Below are 21047 nucleotides of genomic sequence, written 5' to 3' on the forward strand. Positions count from 1 at the left end.
GTGGCGGCTCGTGCCTTAATTTGGCGGGTGGGCCTGCTCTGTAAAGCTTTCACAATAATATTTATACAGATAAAATGAAGAGAGCTATAGTTGGTAATGCTGAGCAACAAAATATGATCCTTGTGCAGTTTCTTTATTTCGAGCTTCTCTTTAAGCGTCAAAGTTTGAAATTGGTGTTTTAGTAAATAATTCAATTGATTAATATTTTTTTTTTTCAATTTCAAGGTAAACAACCTAAATTTAAAGACAACCAACCCATGCAACTAGTAATAAACAACACACAGCATTAATCAAACTACTATTACACTCTTTATACCAACAACAATCAAGTTGATCGCGCAGTAGTATTAATTTCGATTTAGCCATGCTTCCTTAAATCAAATTACGAAATCGGCAACAATATTTTATCTAGAAACAGTTTTCTTATTTGACAATTTATTCTTCTTGATTATAAAAATCCTTGAATTTTTATTGTGTGAAACCACATTACAATACTTAGGGGCCACACCACATTCATAGTTTAATTAATTTTTTTTTTGCATTTAAATAAAATGTGTAATTTTTTGAAATCTTTGCATGCGCTTACTGATTAATCAATAAATTTTTTTAATGCCTTTAAAAAATTCAAAACACTTAAGAATATTTCAATTTTATAAAAAATTATAAGGCTTTTTTTGTTTTTGCACATATTTCAGAAATCGTTTTTGCTAAATGATCATTATAATCATTTCTTAAAAGCTGTGCATTCGTTTGCTTATCCTATTAAAAATATTCTGTCGTTAATTATGTAAAAAATCATAAAACTTCCATAGTAAACTTTGTTTACAAGGATATAAAAAACTCTCAACATTTTAGTTATTTATAAAGTGCTTATCCAATGCACAATTTTGTTAAATAGTATATTGTACTGACAGCAAAACGAATTACTTTGAAGCTGTATCTTCAATATAAAAAAAACCTTAACTATTTCAATAACATGGAAACGCAAAAAAAAAAAAAAAACTTTGAGAGCTTGAATTTAAATTATGCTTTTCGCAATCGCAAATTGCGATAGGACCCTGATGCTCGTTCGGTTTCTTGTTTCTACTAATGGCTTTTATCGCAACCGTAATTTGAGTTCAAGACGTCAAAATTCAAATGAATGTCAGGGGCTGGATGTTGTATGCTGGTTACTGTTTTCATGTAAAAAGAATTGTGTGATTTCGAGAAGGGTCGTTTATAAATAATTTGATTCCGAAGCACATGAACAACTACCCTATAAGCATAGTAAAATAAAATCAAACGACGGATGTAATCCAACGGTCAAGTGAAAACAATAAGCAATTTGTGATTGCTCAAAAAGAAGTTCATAGAGAAAACGCACACCTAGCGTGAGTGACCTAAAGCCAATATTTTTTAAAAATAATTAAGCTAGCGCGTTGAAATTCCCATGATTTTTGAAACAATATGAAGTTTTCAAATAAACAAAACTAAATAGTTTAGTCATTTTTGAGGTAATGTAGCCGCTATGTCTTTTAAGGACTGAAAGCGATGTACCGGGTCGCATTTAAGCATACGGTACTCGAGTTTGGACATGTGAATAACACGCGCTCTTCATTGGTTGAATCGTCTGTCAATCAATTGCCTTTCGCTCCACCGCCGCTGAAACGCGCGCCATGTTGTTCTGAGACGGCCGATACGGATTCGCTCTCGTTCTCCATGAAAATAAAAAGCGAACATCTATCTACCAGCTAAGTTTCACAATATTATTGTAGAAAATGATGAACATTTCTTAATAACAAGCAACGTCACGTCCACGGTGGACATAGATACTTGAGTCCAATAATTTGGAAAGAAAACAAATACTAAGTGGAACACGAGAAATTCATGCCAATCTGGTCAAAAGTTCGTTTGCTGGTAAGTTTTTTTTTTTTTTTTTTTTTTTTTGCCTTCTTCCTTTTTTTAAAATACTTAATATAACTTTCAATACCTTGATTTTTTTTCAAAGATTTTTTTAAACATGTTATGAACTTTTAAATCAAATTGTGCAGCTACGTTTTCTATAGATTTGTAGTGTTAATAAATGATTGAAAAACAATTATTTATGACTAATTTATACACACACACACATATATATATATATATATATATATATATATATATATATATATATATATATATATATATATATATATATATATATATATATATATATATATATATATATATATATATATATATATATATATATATATATATATATATATATATATATATATATATATATATATATATATATATATATATTTCAAAGTAAATTTTGATTAATTAAACTGTTAAACTACAGAGTGATGTATTCCAGAATGTATTAGTACAAAACTTGCCATTGGTGTTAAAATATTTTAAATTATTGTTGAATCAATCAATTGCAAAATGTTTTAATTGGCAAAGGGGAAACACAGCTAAACATCAAAATTATGTATAAAATTTCTTATAAAATGCAATTAAAACAGAAAAAGGAGTTATTTTTTATGTTTTAGCCATTGTGGCTATTTTTTGCTTATGCTTGACTGAAAAAAAAATGTTCCTATGAAAATAATTACCATGATAATAATAATAGCTGTAGCTTTTTGTTTTAAATCCTTCTTAAGAGAGATTAATTTTCGTTAGGATGGTTACAAGTTATCTGTGGTTGCGTGCCTTTTTTTGTTCAAAGCTTAACTAAACCAGAATTTACTTTAAAAAACGTGTTCATTTGTGTCAAATCACATGATTTCAGAAAACAGATACCCAAGGGCGGTTACTAACTACCTTTTTTTTTGGGGGGGGGGGGGGGGAGTAGATGATGATGCTGACACATTTTTAGAGTTTTGACCACAAATTTTTTTTGAAACTGCTTAGGTGTCAGTAAAAAGCACCAAATCAGCTAGCAATAAGGCACGAAATAACTTTACGAATGAATTTTATGAACAATTAAATAAAAAAGTTTCAACCTTTACAACTTAATATAATTCATGAATTGAGTCAATTATTGTAATTGCTTACACTTTATTCATAAAATATTTCAACACAAGGGATGGATAGTATTGTGGTCAATGGGGGGGGGGGGGGCGGGCATGTCCTATGGCCCCCTCCTGTTGCCGCCCTCTCGGATACAAAACGCGGATACACACAAGCCCCTACTAGCACACAATGATGATACAATTCTAGCTTTAAATCAGCGTTAAAGTATGTGACAGCGTGGAACAGAAATTAAGTATACTATAAAGGATATGTCTAGCAAACTATTCCACATAACTTTTCTCAGCTATTTTGCAGGCCTTTAAATCGTCGTCTTTTTAATGCCTCTTTTAAGTTTGCTTCTAGTTATAGCATCACTCGAGTTTCAGTTGATATAACGATTCGTAGTAACGTTGGAAAACAATTATAATAAGATTATTTTCTAGCAAATTCCACCTTAGCAATGATTGAACAATAAGATAACAATGAATATTCTTAATGATCCAATCCATGCGTAAAACAAAACGCCACTTATGCATAAAATTCATTAAAGAAAAAGGTAATGAAGAAGCATACTCGAATCGCAAGCAACAGAAATCCACAATGTAAACAACAAAATAGGTGCCACTCAAACATAACCTTCTTTTTGAAATCAGAACAAAATTGCGGCCACTATGCTTTTGAGAAACATAAAAAGATAGCAAAACAATTTATTGCTCAAAAATGAAAAATAAACAACAGAAACACGATGTTTACATTCGGACTTAACGTTCTCGCATCACTTCCAGCGAAAGGCGATTGATTGACAGACGATTCGACCAATGAAGAGCGCGTGTTCTTCACATGTCTAAATTCGAGTACCGTATGCTTAAATGCTACCGGGTCTAACAGAAATAATTCAAGTTTGTTCCGCGATAGAATACTTTAACATAGAAAATAAATTAATACAGGCTATTTTACGATTTTTACTTATTAACTTTAGCTAAATATCAGAACAAATCAGAAAATTGAATAGATCTCACCGAATTGAAGGATTTTTGTAAAAGTTTCGGACAAATTCAGAGCTTTTATTAGTACCACGCTTAAAACCGATCTGTGCTACTCGAAAATAAACTGTGCATTCAGAAATTCCGCTCATATTAGTTCCAAGCAGAAAAATAAATTAATAAAAATCTGCATTAGATGCGATAAATCCATAAAATTGTAAATCCCTTTCCGGATTCAAGACAAAAGAGGGACGGAGGAAAAGAAACCTTTTTTTCATTCACGTGGGCTCCCTTTTTTCTGCCCTCGCCCTTCCATGGGCTAGAGAATTCTTGCCCATGGAGGATTAATTGGGGTGGTGCGTCTTGCGGTTTTGGTTTGTCTGGTAGAGTCGTCGTGATTGGTTAGGAGCGGAGGTGTGGCTGGGGCAAACCAGTCGAAGCCCCAAGAATCATTCTCAAAGCTTGCAAGCGCGAACGCTAACAGATGGAAAACTTCTAATATTTTATTAGCGATATGAAAAATGTTTTAGAGATTTAAAATCTGTTTCACGCCCCCAATTCTTTGTTTTCAATTGTTTTTTTAACTGAGATACAAAACGTTATTTATGAATAATTTATTTTTCGGTGCACAATTTTTCTGGGGGGGGGGGGGGCAAGCCCACCCGGCCCATAGTGACGAGCCGCCCCTGGGCGCCACGTACTTAAATTTTTGGGAGGGCGGAAATTCTCAATTTGCTGAATGGAAAGCGAAATTTTGCCGAATGATGATAATTTTGCCGGGTGGAACTCCAAATTTCGCCGAATGATGATAATTTTGCCGAAGGATGATAATTTCACCTAGTCGTCAGAAAAAAATTGCCGAATAAGGACATTTTTGAAAGGTCACAGTGACTCCCCGTGACTTTCCATCGGGGCGCTTCTGGTTAAGATATATTTTATGCGTTTTATTCCACTACTGTGGCTACAAGTGCCTTTAATCTTGTGCTGTGTTAGATATCGAATGATGTGTGCTCTTTTAATTCTCTGTTAAATGCTTTTATGCCAGGACACTCTTTGTTGGATCAACTCTTTGTTTTAAATCAATAGTAATAATAACAATTGATGCCATATTTATATATAAAAAAAAGGTTTTTTTTAGAACGAAATTTAAAATAAAAAGTTTGGATGTACTTTTATGAGCTGTATTTCTCCATGGAATTTTTTTTCCCACCATTTTAAAATTACAATTTTTTTCCTTTATAAATCCTCATTTGTTATAAATCATACAATCTTACCTTTGAACAAATTGAATTAATATAGTAGTTCTGTTATGCTACCAGCCCCTATCCGTTTGAAACACAGTGGCTTCGTTTGAGAACACCAATTTTATATTATTTCTTAACCCATTGTTAAAGCAACTATGTCAGGTGGCTGAAAAACTTTTAAAAAAGGAATGTGGCTTCAAACGAAGCCACTGTGCCTCAAAGAGTAAAGCTTTACCATAAGTTATAACCTTATCAGTAAAAATGATATAATGTAACATAACTAAACGTGAACGAAGATTATGAAAAGTGCTTGGATTTTCTTAAGAGACACAAGAATGACTTTCTGTACATTTAATGCAAAACGCTTGTTATTAAAAATTGTGGAAAGTCTTCACTGCGTTTTTTTCCTTTTTCTTTTCCTAGCTACGAATTAAAATGCTCTAGTAATTATTTATCTCAGAATGACTATTTCCCATTTAATAAAGGAGCAAAAAAATGAGAACTTCCAGAGAAAATTCTTTTGCTTTTTTTCCCTGGTCATTTAAAAACTCAGAGATACTTAATGAGAATATTTGTTTTTTTCCCTTAATTTATTCATATCATTAAGTTAAAACATAAACACTCTACGTTTAATTAAGCTTCATACAAATGCATTAATCCAAGAAAATGTTTTGAAAGTATTGAATATTTTTCGAGCTTTTCTGTGTTTCGAAATTAGTTTTCCGCTTTAAGGTTCATCATATTTTTTTTATGAGTTCATTTGTAGGGAAAGTTTAAAACAGCGGAAAGATGAGTTTTTATATTGTTTTGACAGGGAAATTTTTGAGAAAATTCAGAAGGGGAAAAAAGTTCATTTTTTTATGCTCTAGATAAACATAATCATAAGTGCGCTTAAGAAATTCAAAATTCTTTCATGATGTATTTTTCAATATTTTACTGAAGTGATTTGTTCGAGGAAATAAAGCAATATTTTCTATGTGAGACAACACTGATCAATAGATGTTGAATGGAAATAGATTTACGTTTAAGACTTAACTATTGAATGAGCATATTTTAAGGACTTTCTGGTTGTATTTTAGCATCAATTGCTCTAGTACAGAACGTTTCAACTTATTTCTCGACCATAGGGATATGAATAAACGACAGGCTGTATCCATATTTTAAAGGAAACAGCCTCAAAAATTTTCGAAAACGTGTTAGTTCTCCTTTTATGAATTTTATTGCTCGAGATAAAGATTGTTTTGCTGGAAAATTTAGTGAGTGTTGAGTTCGTTCGTTTTATGAAGGATTTATTCGTTTTATGCATTCGGAAATTGATCTGTTGACCGTGACGACGAGAGATCTTCCTCAATTCCTGATCTATTTCTTTGATTTACACTTTATTTTAAAGCTTATCGCACAGGCTACTGACGAAAAATAGATCCACGGTCTAAAAATTGTTTTTTTTTTTTCCTGCCAAAAAACCTGTTTTAAAGAACCAGAATGAGGTTTTTGGTTAAATTTATAACTTCAACTTTCACTATGACTGACAGAGCTGAATAGCTTGATCGGCAGAGCGTTCGACTGGTAACCAGGAGAATGAGTGTTCGGGCCCACGTCCGGACAGTCTGCATCAAAAAATTAGAGAAATATCGCGCATTACATGAACACTTAATAAAACGAATATAAGAGAATAGAATAAATGAAAGGAAACGCTCCTTGCTGTTATGAAAACGATGCAACACGGTGCTAAATTACTTCTGAATAGTAAGGCTTTTTTTGTTTTGTTTTTAAAGTTTTGGCTCCAGTAAGAAAATTAAAGCATAATGTAAGCGAAAATATAAATATCAGGTTTTAAGATTTCAGACTATACAATGGAATTGCTTTTTGTTTAGAAAAAAAATAATAAATCGTATATTGAAATATACGATTGATTCTTCTAATGAGTTTTTGACCCTTTGTACAGCCAAAAATTTTTTTTACCTCAAATTGAAATTACGCTTTTCATTTAAAACTAAGAGTATTTTTTTGAATACGAAGTAAAACATTAAAATTTCTAACAACTTGATGGGTAAAATATAGGGTAATTCCATAGAAATGTCAACCTCAACCTCAGAAATTTTTTTTCCCCAAAGCCTTAATTGTGACCTATCATTTCATTCAGCATACTTTCTAGTACATAAATCCAGTAATAGTTTGCAAAAATTTCATTCGGTATTTTTCATCTGGCTTTAAACGTGCGAGGTTGTAGAAAAGGCTTAGCATGTGCAAAAAACATGCGTCTACGTTTTCTTGTGTAATGTAAAATTTTTTGCAAATTTTTAAAAGAACTAAATTTATTCTAAATGATTAGATGCTGACCGAATAAAATTGACTGTTATTTTTGCATACATTATAAGATAAGTACTTTAATTAGTTTGGTTATTTCACTGAAAATATTTACGTTACGTTAGTCACGAAAATGTACTATTTTCTGTTTAAAAACTAAACCAGATGATTGAACCAAACAGCACTTTTTATTTTCTTACATCTGTATCATATCTTCTTAAAAAGTGCAAAATATTTATTTCAGTATCAGTAGATATAAAATAATTAGTGTGACTAACGTAACATTTGAGCTGTGACTAACGTAACAGTTTGCATGTGACTAACGTAACATTTTAAAAATGACTGCTAATATTTAAACTTATTTAATTTAATGTACATTTTCATGTACAATTTTGAATATACATGCATTCTATATTGATTAAAAATATAAAGGGTGAAAAATACCAGTAAAATTACATTGTATATACCTTCTGTTTACTTAAAAAAATACTTTTTTAAAGGTCTTTATAAAGATACTTCCAATTTAAAGAATTATTAAAAAAGAAAAAAGGTGAGTAAAGCAAATTGAGTACCCTGCTGAATTAGCATTCAACACAAGAATCCAAGCTTAAGAATTAAGTTAATAGAAGTACAGTCTTAACAAAGAAGAACGTCTGTATTTTTTAGAAAATACATGTCCACCTATTATTAAAATGAAGTAATGGCTGCTCGTTGGAAAACATTTGAAAATGTTACATGATACAGTGACAATAAGCGCTGCTGCCATATATTTCAGAAAATGCAAGAATGATCATTTAGAAATTCAAACATTTGCGGTGATATCTGGAATTAAAATGCATTCTGCAAAAACGTTCGAATATTTTTTTTTTCAATATTACATTTTAATTCAAAAGCATTCACAACACGATTCGTTCGATGAATCAGTAAACCTTAAAAAATAATATGCCATTGAAAAGTACTGCGGAGTTTCTTATGACGATAACTAGTATTTTGGCAGAATACTAGAATTCGGTGAAACTGTCAATTTGCATAAAGTTAATTTTTTTAAAGAGAGATATTTAGAATTTAATTAGCCCAAGAATGATGTTATCCAGTTTGTAAAAGCATTTTTTTTATTTGTTTATTTTTTTCGCACATTCAAATTGAGTTAATTGAACTGAATCCTTCCATTCAATTTCTTACACTATTATAGAAAAAAAAGTAAAGAAAGAACCATAATGCAACACAAAGAAGGTTCCTAAAAAGTGTAAAAGTAATATAAGAGCAAGAAATCAGTTATAAAAAGTATTTTATGTGCATTCATTGTTTGTTATTCGATGGTTACGTTAGTCACGTTACGTTAGTCACACACAGTTTTTCGTAAAAGTACCATTAAGGGCCAAAAAAGATTCATCTGTAACAAATCTGTAGCACATTTTTAAAAATAGATTGTTTACCTCTTACAAATATATCGGCCAATTTTAAATGCCTGCATAAGTTTCAGAAAAATTTGCCTCGTAACATAAGCATTGTTTCTCAGGGTTGCAAAAATGTTACGTTAGTCACAATGCCTTTTTTGGTAAAAAAACACCTGCCAGCGCTTATTTTGCTTCAAATTATTGGTGAAAATGAAAAATAGTCACCTTGTACATTTTAAATCTGCATATTAAACCAAAATACATTCATTTTTACTGCCGGTGTAAGTAGAAAGAGTTTGAAAATCAGATGCGAATGTTACGTTAGTCACTATGGAATGACCCTACACTTATTTTTTTCTTCTTTCGGCAAAAAACAAATAGACTTGCACATTTTTACTGCATTCGAAAAGCTACACTTAAAAAAAGAACTTAGTTCAAATTATTTTGTATTTTAACCGTGCGGTTAAGCAATCTGCGATAACAAATTGTAAAAATTTTAAAAAGAAAAAACATTTCTCTGTGGATTTATTTCTGTGGATTATTTTTCTGTCACTATGTGAGATCTTACTTATTTGTTGAAGAATGTCCCCCCTCATTTTAAAACTTATCAGACCGGCTAATGATGAAAATAGACTTACGGTCTAAAAATCAAGTTTATTGAAACGCCCCTTAGTGTTGCAAAACCTTGATGCAGCCTGTAGTTCTTATGCAGATTTTTTTTTTAAAGCAAAGTTCTAATATAATTTTCAATTTTTTCCGTCGCTTTCGGAGAAAAAAATAAATAAAAATAAATAAATAAATAAAAATAACTTTTTTTTAAAAAAATAAAGCTGCAAAGCACTGGACTTAGTTGTTCGGTTAAATTGATAAGATTTTTCGGTAGAGCGTACGGCTATAAACTATCTGAACTTCGGGCAAGCCCGGGTTGTCTAACATAATAGCAAATTTAGATTAATATTACGCATTACGTGGACTGATAACATACAACAGATAACACACGCAAGGCAATAAAATAAATGCGATGGGAATGCTACTTGATGTTTCGACTCCTTTATGCAGGCTACAATTATCATTCAGATAAGTTGACTGTTAATCGAAGGGTGTTCTTAATTTTTTTTAAGCTTTGACTCCGTCCAGAACACTAAGCATAATGTAAGCATAAAAAAAGTATTAGATTTACCTCAAGAAAATCCTTTTTGTGCAGAAATCATTTTCATTGTATGCTGAAATGTAGATTTTTTAATAGCAGTGTTCGATCTTTTGTACAAATGAAAAAATACTACACAAAATTGAAATTACGAGTTTTGCCCAGTAAACCTTTAATTATTTAATCGCGAATACGATATGAAATATTAAAATTATTATCAACTTCAGTAGTAAGAAACCATTTTCTACTCCTCTGCTTTCAGCTGGAAAAAAAATTCATTTTGTCTGCGTTCGAAAAATTACGCTTAAAAAGCGGACACAGTTCAACTGGTTTTGGTTTTTAATTTTAAGTGTTCGATTAAAAGAAAAACATGTGCGAGCATTTAAGCCGTAGCAGCTAAAGCAGCCTGCTATGGAAAATTGTTCAATTTTCAAAAATAAACACTTATTTTCAATCTAATTTATTATTTCTCTAAAATGTTTGTTTCAAACGCTACGCAAGATCTTCCTCATTCTTTAATCAAATTCCACGTTTTACGAATAATTTCAAATCGTATCATGCTGGTTAATTACAAAACATAGAGACGCACGATCTTACTCTTATAAAAAAAGCTTTTTCGCTGTTTTTTTATTACGCATTCCTTCAATGAATATTATTCGAAAAGGAAGGCGCAATTGCTAGGTTTGTTGGAGTGTCGTGCTGTTAATCAGAATGGCGCCAGTTCGAATCCGTGCTAATAAATATCTCTTTAATGTTCCTTTTTTTTCGTCAGATGCTTACATGTGCAGGACTGTATTTGCCACAACCTGTTTTTTTCATATGCAAAATTTCTGCTTTTTCATGAGTCACTCAGCCACACTTTTAATGATAATTTATGTTTGCATTGAAAATACGTACAACCAAAAGGTGAGCGATGATCAAATTATCACATCGTTGTATTTAACGAGGTTTTGTTACTGATGACTTCAAATTACATGCCTTCTCTTGTGCGCTTACTTTTTTTCGTTTACTTTTTTCGGTTCTTCTTCATAATGTTCTTTGTTTTAAATTTTTAAAGAGCGAAATGCTTCAAGAAACGATTTGAAGTACAGTGCGGAGTTCCGCACGGGTCGACTAGTTGTCCCTTATTTGAAAATGTTTTTAAACTCATGAAGTAGAGTAGAGGGGGTCTAGTTGACCATAGGGGCACGTTGACCTAATCGCAAAATATTAAAGAAAAATATCCGTTACATACTGCTGCCCATTTAGATAAGCGTGTGCTGTTCCAATTTCAACTCCAACTCCCTGCACAAATATCATTGAAAAAGCAGCGTCCATGAGAGAATCAGAAAATGTTTATGAATTTTCGTTTAGGGGAGCAGCTTCATCTCTTACAAATAATCGCTTTTTTATATTTTCATAAATAGCAATTTTGATTTTGATAAATAACATTTAGAACGATAATTGTTCTTATGATTATTGTTAGATTTATCCGGTTTTTGAAATGCTTTCAGAATAATTCCTGACAAACTTTCAGAATAATTCGAGACAAAAAAAAAGAAAAAAAAAATACATTTGATACGGGGCAAATTGGCGTATTTTGCATAGGGAAAGTTGACCCGTTCGGATATTACTGTAAAAATTATATTTTACATTCGAATTCACAGTAATGATTAAAAGGATACCATGTAAGGCAGTTAATTTAATTTCTGACTCAATATTGTTTTGTTTAATTGTTGTAGTTTTAGTCTTTTTGGTTTCTTTATTTACATGGTTTTGCATTCTTACAGCATGACATTCATGAAATAATGATATTTTTATTTACGAAATGATATTTTTTCATTTGGTCGAAGTGAAATCTTCGAAGTTCACTTCTAACTACATTATAAAAATGATAAATAAATGACCAGGGCTAACGTGCACCTCAATCGGGGGAAGTAGACCAAAGCGACTAGGTGTCAATCTTTGCCTCTTAACTGATATCAATTAATATTTCCAAGATTTACTAAGAGAACTTTATTCCGGACGTATGCTAAGAGTCATAACCTAAAAGAATTGCTGATGTTTAGTTTTATCTTTATTTTTTTTTTAAATCAGAAGAAAAAAACAGGACAAATGGCCCTAGTTTTCCCTCCTTCAAATTCCTCTCTTATCAACCATGAAATATTAAGCATAGGGTAACATTAGGAGCATTATTGAACAAAAAGGGTTGATTGGTAATTTTTAGAAAATAGATTATAGGGTAAATGACTATTTAAGAGCTCGTAACCAGTAATGGGCAGTCGTGTACTGTCAATATCAAGTTTATAATCGATATTCCAGGAGCACCATTGGCAGTTTCTTAAAATAGCATCTTTCAAGAACATCTCAACCACATTTTTTTTTTTCCAAACATAAGTTTTTATCTACAGTGTGATCTATAATGTTAACACTTCTTCGTCTACAATAGTGAATTTTCTCAGCATTTAAGTGTTCGTAGGGTTTCTTTCTTAAGGACCTTACATCGCTGTTATTTTAAAATTTTGATCGTGGTTTTATTGATACATACTCATTTCTTAGCATTTTTTTCTATCAGATTGGGCTTGTTACTGTCATATTTAAGATCCTCTACAGCTAATGTGCCCCATAACTAGTCAATATAAAGTAAGCATTTTAGTTATGAGCGCATATGACCATAATTAACTTTTTGGCCATTCCTAATCAAAATTTTTATTTTGGGTTGATGATAAAATGTAAGCTGAATTTTGCAAACGATAAACATTACGATTTCGAAAGCGAGCATTGTATTACTGAGAGTTGCTATTCAGTCTCAAGAGACGTTCTTTATTTCCTCAAAGTATTTCTATAGGCATCAGGTATAATTTCTAATTTTTGATTGAGCACTTCTTATATCCAAGGGAGTAAAAACTGGGGACACAGAAAAAAATGTAGTACGCAACAAAGCATACAAAAGTTTGAAGTATATCCATAAAAATTATATAATAGTCCGCCTTCCAAATTTTTTTATAAATATATCTATCTCTTTACTACTTTCTTGTTTTTTTATTATTTCATAACTTTATTATAATATATGATGTATGTACACAGAGTGTCCCCCAAAAAGGTATATCTTCTTTTAATGGTTATAACAGCCACAATTTTTGTCTTTTTCTAGGGAGATGGCTTAAACTGAAGGCTGAAATCAGGCTTCACTTTGAGTAAAGAAAATTCATTCTGAGTGCTACTGGAAGATTGAGAACATGAGGGAAGTACAAAAACAGTTTAGAAAGGAGTTTCAACGAGTTATACCAACGAAACTCACAATTATTTGTTTGGAACCATTTTAGATGACTTCAATCATCCTCAGCCTCATACAAGAAAGAAAAATCTTTGAAATGCTTGTTCAATCTCCTAGAAAACCTGCTCGGCTAATGAGCCGTGAGGCCGACGAGCATCTATCGCCATTTGAACTGTGCCCATTAAAAAAGCTTTATTCCTATATTTGTATATACTCTAAATGAAGATGATCATGACCGGTGAACTGAAATTTGTTAGTGGTACCATGCAAAATTTGCATAGAGCAAGCAACTCCCATACACCTATTACGATCTTCAGATTTGTCCCCAATGATTTTTTTTTTCTGTGGCGCATGTCAAGCACAATTCTTACAGCACAAAAATTGCTGCAGTTAATGAGTTGAGAGCAATCATTGACAGGGGATGTGCCCAAGTACCAAACGAAGTAAATAGAAACCGTTTGAGCTCCATTGGTAAGTGCTATCAGCTGTGTCTGAGCCAGAATGGTCAACAATTTGAACACTTTCTTTATTGGTTGATTTCTACATTGGTTTACTTCATTTTTATATTTCAAACTTTTCTGCGTAATAATAGTAATTACTTGTGTTATAATCATTCAATGAGACAGTGGCGTCGCTACGGGAGGATGTGGGCGGGGGGGGGAGGAGGGTCCGTCCCAGATGTCACCCGTCTGGGGGGTGACACCCAAAGTCGAATTGCAAGTTTTTGAAAAATGTAAAGCAAAAATGCATTTTTAAAACAACAAATTTGGAAATTTTCCGGGAGACAAGCCCTGGACCCCACCTTTTCCCACCTTCTACATCATGGAGTGAATACTGTACATAAGATTAGGTTCATATTGTATCAACTTACACCAAGTAGTGACTTTTTCTTATGCCAAAAAACTGAACCCCAGTATTTCCCCCCGTGTTTTAGATACGTTTGAAATAATTAAGGGGTCATCAATTTCATACACACTCAAACCCCTTACTTTTTTGAGGCTAGATGGCCTGCACATATGCGTATAGGACAAGTTACATAGAAAGCATTCATAGTTTTAATATGTCTTTTGTGCATTAACCCACGAAAAGTTTCATTATAAAACAAATGTTGTTTTTAAAAATTGTATTAATTTCATGTTTTCGTGTTTATATAGATTATTATTATTATTATTTTTTGAGGGGGGGGGGTTTGTAGGGGAGGAGGCGTGACACTACAAATTACTGCCCCGGATGTCGCCCGTGCTAGGTACGCTACTGAATGAGGGTATACATTTTCTAGAAACATTCTGTATTTGTATTACTTCTTGAATTCTTAGAAACGCATGCTCAAATCTCACAAAATTTTCGTTGTGTTTGCCGAAATGGCTTCGAGAAAAATGTTCTGCGTAAACTTTTCTTTAAATTGTTGAAAATTTGGTGCTTTAGTTTGAGCTAAATAAGGATCAGCATTAATGACGAAATTTGTTTTGCGATTGAAGAGTCTAGAAAGTGAAGAATTCATTTCTGAGAGTGGGTGAGTATCTTGAGCAATTACATCATTTATAATCAAATAAATAATTTTAAAAATTACAATGAGACTTAAGGTTAAAAAATTATCCAAGATGCATATGGTCCAATATATCAAGCCAAACCAATATACCGAGATATGAATATATGTGTATACCTTGAACATATATATATATATATATATATATATATATATATATATATATATATATATATATATATATATATATATATATATATATATATATATATATATATATATATATATATATATATATATATACATATATACCTTCAAATGAATCGTATTTTAGCTATTCCTTGAGAGATATGGCTATTATTTAAAGAGAATAATGTGAACACAGCATAAGTGAACATAATTTCAATAATTCAGTCTATAAGGATATACTCATCATACACGGCAAGCTGCTGACTAAGGCTAATATTTTCGGTTATATTTTGTATGTACTTCACGTTGCGTCTGGTTTAGAATGTATCAAAATACTAAATGGAGATTAAAATTAGTGTCCAGACAAAACGTATTTCCGAAAGAATAGTTCATCGCTCATTGATGTCAGCATAGCTTTAAATTAATACATGTAAGAGCATTCAAAAGTTTCTCCAAATATATGGTCAAGTAGAGTAATTACGACCTTCAGCAGCATTAAAACAAACTTCCAGGTAAAATTTGTTTTTGAAAACATATTTTATCGAATTTTATTTTTATATTTTGTTTCATTTAACTTTAAGTAGTTGTTATGTATAAATATTAATCCAACATTTAAATAATACTAAAAGATAAATTTTCGAAAGAGTTTTGACATATGTTAGTTCAAAGCGATTTCAACCATCGAAGAAAATTTTTGGGGTAAATGTGAATTAACCAAGATGAGTTTTTTTTTCTACTTTCGTTTTTTATTTCTATCTGTAATAAAGTTTAGTAATTGAAATAATGTGATCATAGTTCTCCTATTTTTTACCAAAATTAAGCAAGAATGATCGCATAGAAAAATGCAAATAAGATAGCAAGCCAAAGAAAATACCAAACATCACCAACTAAGGTATTTTAAACAAGGCTAAAGCCAGAGAGTTATGGAGAAGTATTGACAGCGATGGACGTCCTGAAAAAGCTGAAAAATGCAAAGAAGATGATAGCTAAAAGAGAACTTAAAGAACAAGGAGAGAAGCGTATCAAACTAGAAAAAACTTTAAACTGAATAAGAAAAGAAGACATGCGAACCTCGAATTGAAGAGAAGAAATGAGAAGAGAATAATGCCCCAAATTAAAGGTGAATAAGCAAAGACATGCGAACCTCAAAACGAAGAGAAGAAAAGAGGAGCGATTAGTGCCCCAAACTAAAAAGGATGCACATCAGGGAGACCGAAAATTATAACAACCTAAAGTAATTTACTGATTCAGAATGTTTGGAAGAAGTATATGTACATGCATAAAATATACCCCCCCCCTGCAGCAGAATGTATAACTATTTAACTATACCGCCAAACTATTGCTTTTAAAAATCACGAACCGACATAGAGTGACTTCTTACTATTTTTTTTTCCAAGAACATATTAACGCTTCATAAATTATCCACACCAATAACTCAATTACTGAAGTATTTATCATTCATCCAGGAATTTGTTCAAACGATGCACGCTACCTGCTGCCTGAGCATATCCTCCTTTTTTTCATCTCCATACCCCCACCCTTTTGCTACAATTTCACAATGCATCAACTAGTTGCTGTGAAACACATGTGCGTGCCGAGAGCCACCTTTTCCCGAAGTTCGACTGGCCATTTGCTTTTTTGTCGGAGTTCTGAATACGTTCACTCTCCCAGTGCTCCGTTTCTATTGGTTTGCGTGCAAGGGATATCGTTTGCATGCGGCATTGATATTTTTCGGTTTTTATTTTTTTATCTCCGTATCACCAAACTCCCTCAAACTCGGTGACAAATGCGGATTGGTCATCAATTTAAAATAGTGTCTCTGGATTTAAACATAGTGAATTTCATCGGGAACTTATCAAACAATAAGAAAAGGTAAGATTCAAGAAATATAATTTATTTTTTTTCGCTGATGTATAAGATTGATGATGGGCTGATTTAATAAGTATTTCAGAACTGAATTTATTAAATTAGTATTCAGTTCATTTTAATGAAAAAATTAAAACAATCGTTATTATTAAATTTGAAACTTTTTATCTGTTTGAAAAAAATTGACAAGTTATTATTCATATTTATTGACTTTCAGTGTAAATTTTTTTGGAGAAATGAACTGTATCAAATAAAGAGCTGCAAAGTAATTCATGGTAACATTTTCACTCTTCACTATTTCTGATAGAACTGTTAATTTTTAGTTTTAAACTTAATTATTTTAGTGGAGGTTTCTTTTTACCCTAAGAAGTTTAAACAACGTAGTTGGAGCAATATTTAACTATATTTTTGCTACGTATCATTATCATTGATAATTTAGTATTATTATTATTGTTACTTTTAGTAGTGTAATTATTGCTAATAATATTTCTTGCTGTTACCATTAACATTACTATCAGTTTATTATCGTTACCACTTATTAAAGCTGCAATAGTATTATTAATTATAATGCAGGTGTGATGATTGTAATTATTAAAATTACAAGTTTAATTTATTATGCAAATAATGTGCCTCGTATTTTATTTGAAAAAAGAAAATGAGGTCTGTTTGATTCAAGAAAAACTTCTGTTTGTAAACTCAACTCAAAATTTATTTGAAAAGTGATCTTGCATTTTTTTTTCCAATTTAGTTATTTGAAAATACGTCAAAATTTTTATTTTTCTGGGCTTTTCTATGTTCAAATATTTGTGCATCAATAAATCAGGTAATCTCTAGAAAATTTGAATTAAAAAAATATCTTACAGCAAAAAGCGTAGTTTTTGGTGAAAAGATTATCTGACAATTTAGTTGTGAATTTGGGAGACACAGAGACATTAAAGAGCAAAGAACTTTTCAAATGAAATGTATAGAGCAAGTAGATGTTCAGATGTTCAGTACACAAAAAGAGCTTTGATCTTTCAATTTCTCACAATCTCTTGCAATCTGATTAATTTTAATACATGTATTAGAAACGATCATGATTTATGAAAAACTTTGTCTTCAAATACACTGGTTTAAGAAATTTTCAGATTTGGTCTATTATCTCCAGAACTACGGGACCGATTTTAAGAAATTTGGTATGTACATACATTGAAATAATGCAAAACAAATTAAAATACACAAGAATGATCATAAATAACACTCGTTAGAGTTGGATGGTGTGAAACAGCGATTGCAAAATTGAACAAAAAAATGAGTCAGTAGGGGGGTATGGTCCCCTCTAACGGACATATAGGCCTTGCAGTGTGACTCCATACTTGAAATGAAGTTGTTTATGGGATCCTGGGGCAATTGTTTCCTTTCGTTCAACAACGCTGTTCTAAGGCTATGGAGAGTCCCCGGAGGGGTGTTGCGAATTGCGATTGCCCTCCCGAGAGCGTCCCAGACATGCTCTATAGGATTGGAGTCTAGAGATCTACTTGGCCAATCCATCCAGTGAATATCCTCCTTTTCAGAAATTCTTCGACCAGAAGAGCTCTATATGGACTTGCGTTAGCATCCATTAAAATTTCCATTAGGACAAAGTTGAGATGGAGAATATAATCCAGTGCTGCATATGCGCAGTAGTGACCAAAAATGGATTCTGAGCTACACGGTTGTGTTGTTGCATTAGAACCAGAAAAAAAACTTTTATTCTAATATGGTAAATCGCGGCATCATACATATATATAAATCAAAGGTGTTTTTGTGGGTCTGCCATAATTTCCTAAATCCTTCATGAAACTTCTAAAATAAGACAATATTTTGAATATTTCTTCACCGTTATCATCGAAGCATAAACAGATTTTTGGTGTTACTCAAAGAATTACACTTAAAAAACTAGCTTTTCAACCTCTTTCTGTTTAGTACACCCTCCTAAATATCGCGAAGATTCCCCCCAAGAGCAAGAGCCCACCCCAAAAGAGAAAAATGCCCCTCAAAGCAACCCCCCTAAAAATTTCACTTTCGTAATTTGCGCCATGGCCCCTTCCTAGATGGGCAATCCTGTAGTATTAGTTCTCGAAGATGTTTTTTGGTGAGAATGCCATAAATTCCTTAACATGTCATCAAACTTCTGAAGTAAGGTATCATTTAATTTTTTCCCCTCACTTTCGGTGAAAAATAAACAACAAACGATTGATTTTGCTTGTTTTTAAAATATCAAATTAAAAAAAGAAGCCTCCCCCCCCCCAAAAAAAAAAATCAGATATGCTAAGTCAAATTCTGCTTGTACTGCTAAAAGGGAGAATCGGATAGGTCAGTCGATAGAGCGTTGGATTTTCAACCGAAGGGTCCAGGGATTCAATTCCTGACTGAGCAGCCTACCTTTATAGCAATTAAAAAAAAAATAATTGCGGATAATACTTAAAGCGTTAAAATTTATGCAGCGGAAATGCTCTTCTCGAATGCGTACATTTTTAAATATGTTGATTTTACATGACAATTTTACAGCTGTTCTATGAGTTTTGAGCGCGAATGCTTCGCACTGATCAGTATTTATTATTATTATTGACTTACAATAATGTTTAAATCAGACCATGAGTAATTATTTTAATTATTGCATAAATTAAGGCACTTTTGAGAAAAACCACAGAATATTATAAAAATAATGACAACAACCAGTCCAATAGGAAAAGAGAAAAACTACAATGAAACATAAAAAGAAACAAATTCAACCACGCTAAAGAGTTGTCAACCATCAAGGACAAAATTAAGGTTTTTAGACCCTAGAACTATGGCTCGATTTTACGAAATAATTAGGATCATAAAAATGAGTCATAAACCGATTCGCATTAAAAACTATGTAGGGGAATGTGATGCAAAGCGAAATAGTTAAGATACCTAACCGTTTTCTAAATGAGCAAATGGAAAATTTATTTTTAAAACTACATTACATAAGGAAAGAATAAAAGTATTTCATAGTAAAACTTGCATTGAAACATAATTTTTTATTTTTGGCAGTAAATGAAATAAACTGGCAGTTTATGAAATATAGGGTCTGGTGGGGTAAAGTGGTCATAAAACATCCGCTTTTCAACGTAGGTAAATAATAAATGCTGGGTTTTCTTTTAAAACTTCAAATTTGTTGTTATTGTGTTGCATTACATTATTAAAGCACACGCTGTTCTTGATTTTCAGAAGAAAAAAACTGATTTAAATAACTTAATGGCATTTTCTCTTTTATGCTTGTTAATGACTTGGGGTGGGGTAAAGCTGTCATAATTAAAATCATTGATCTAAAACCATCATTAATAACCGTAATGTTATTAATGCTCAACATACCTAGTTCTTTTGAAGAAATTAACTTTTTCTGAGCAAATTTTTGAGGGTCATTTATAGTCAAAAGCTGGTTCACCAAGAATTTAAACCATATTTCACTCCTGGATTTCATCAATTTCATCAGAAAAGGTGTGGTAATTTGAAATGTTTTATTTCTTTAGCTATATTTTAAAGATAACGTCTGAATAATGTTTAAACTTCCTAAATTATACAATAAGAAAATATTACACTCAAATAGAGTTCCGAAAAAAATATTACTGAATTAAAAAACAAAAGGGGAAAACATTATCAAGCTTTATCTAGTATTTATTCAATGGTATGCGAAACTCTTCTAGTTCTAAATTTCTACTTTTACTGATATTTAACAGATGATTTTTTTTGAAAGGGGAAAGGGGTGACATAAATTATTCTACTAGAATAAATTGAAAGCTGTGGTTGCAGAAAAAGTTCTATGATTTTTTTTTCAAATATTGTAGGATTACTATCTTGCTTTAATTCAATCAATATGCTATATGAAATTTGAAATTAGTTGTATTTAATTCAGTTTACCTTAAAAACAATAAATGTTTAGTAAACTTAATATTTAACTGATATCTGCCTTATACGTGAAGATGAAATGATTTTAAATGAGGGATATATATATGTTGAGCTTAACCTATGACCACTTTACCCCATCTTATTAAAGTTGTTCTAAAATATTATATAAAATGAATCCAGTTTAGCTGTTTATGCAGACGTGTTTTAGAGACACCCGGGAAGCTGCCTGCATAACCAATTCGAGCTAAAAATTTTAATAAACAAAAATTAACAAAGAAGTTAAAAGAGGTGCTCAG

At 31.6% G+C, this 21047-nt stretch overlaps 1 protein-coding gene across 1 annotated transcript in view; it reads left to right on the forward strand.

Moving 5' to 3' along the window:
• Positions 1-16624: 16624 nt before the first annotated feature.
• The window catches only part of LOC129231469 (leucine-rich repeat-containing G-protein coupled receptor 6-like), a 52212-nt gene continuing 47789 nt past the window's right edge, over positions 16625-21047 (forward strand). Inside the window, exon 1 of the mRNA XM_054865793.1 lies at positions 16625-16863. The gene's annotated coding sequence lies outside the window, so the exon portion shown is untranslated. The remainder of the gene's footprint in view (positions 16864-21047) is intronic.

This window comes from Uloborus diversus, chromosome 10 (assembly GCF_026930045.1).
Source record: "Uloborus diversus isolate 005 chromosome 10, Udiv.v.3.1, whole genome shotgun sequence".
Classification (NCBI taxonomy): Eukaryota; Metazoa; Arthropoda; class Arachnida; order Araneae; family Uloboridae; genus Uloborus; species Uloborus diversus.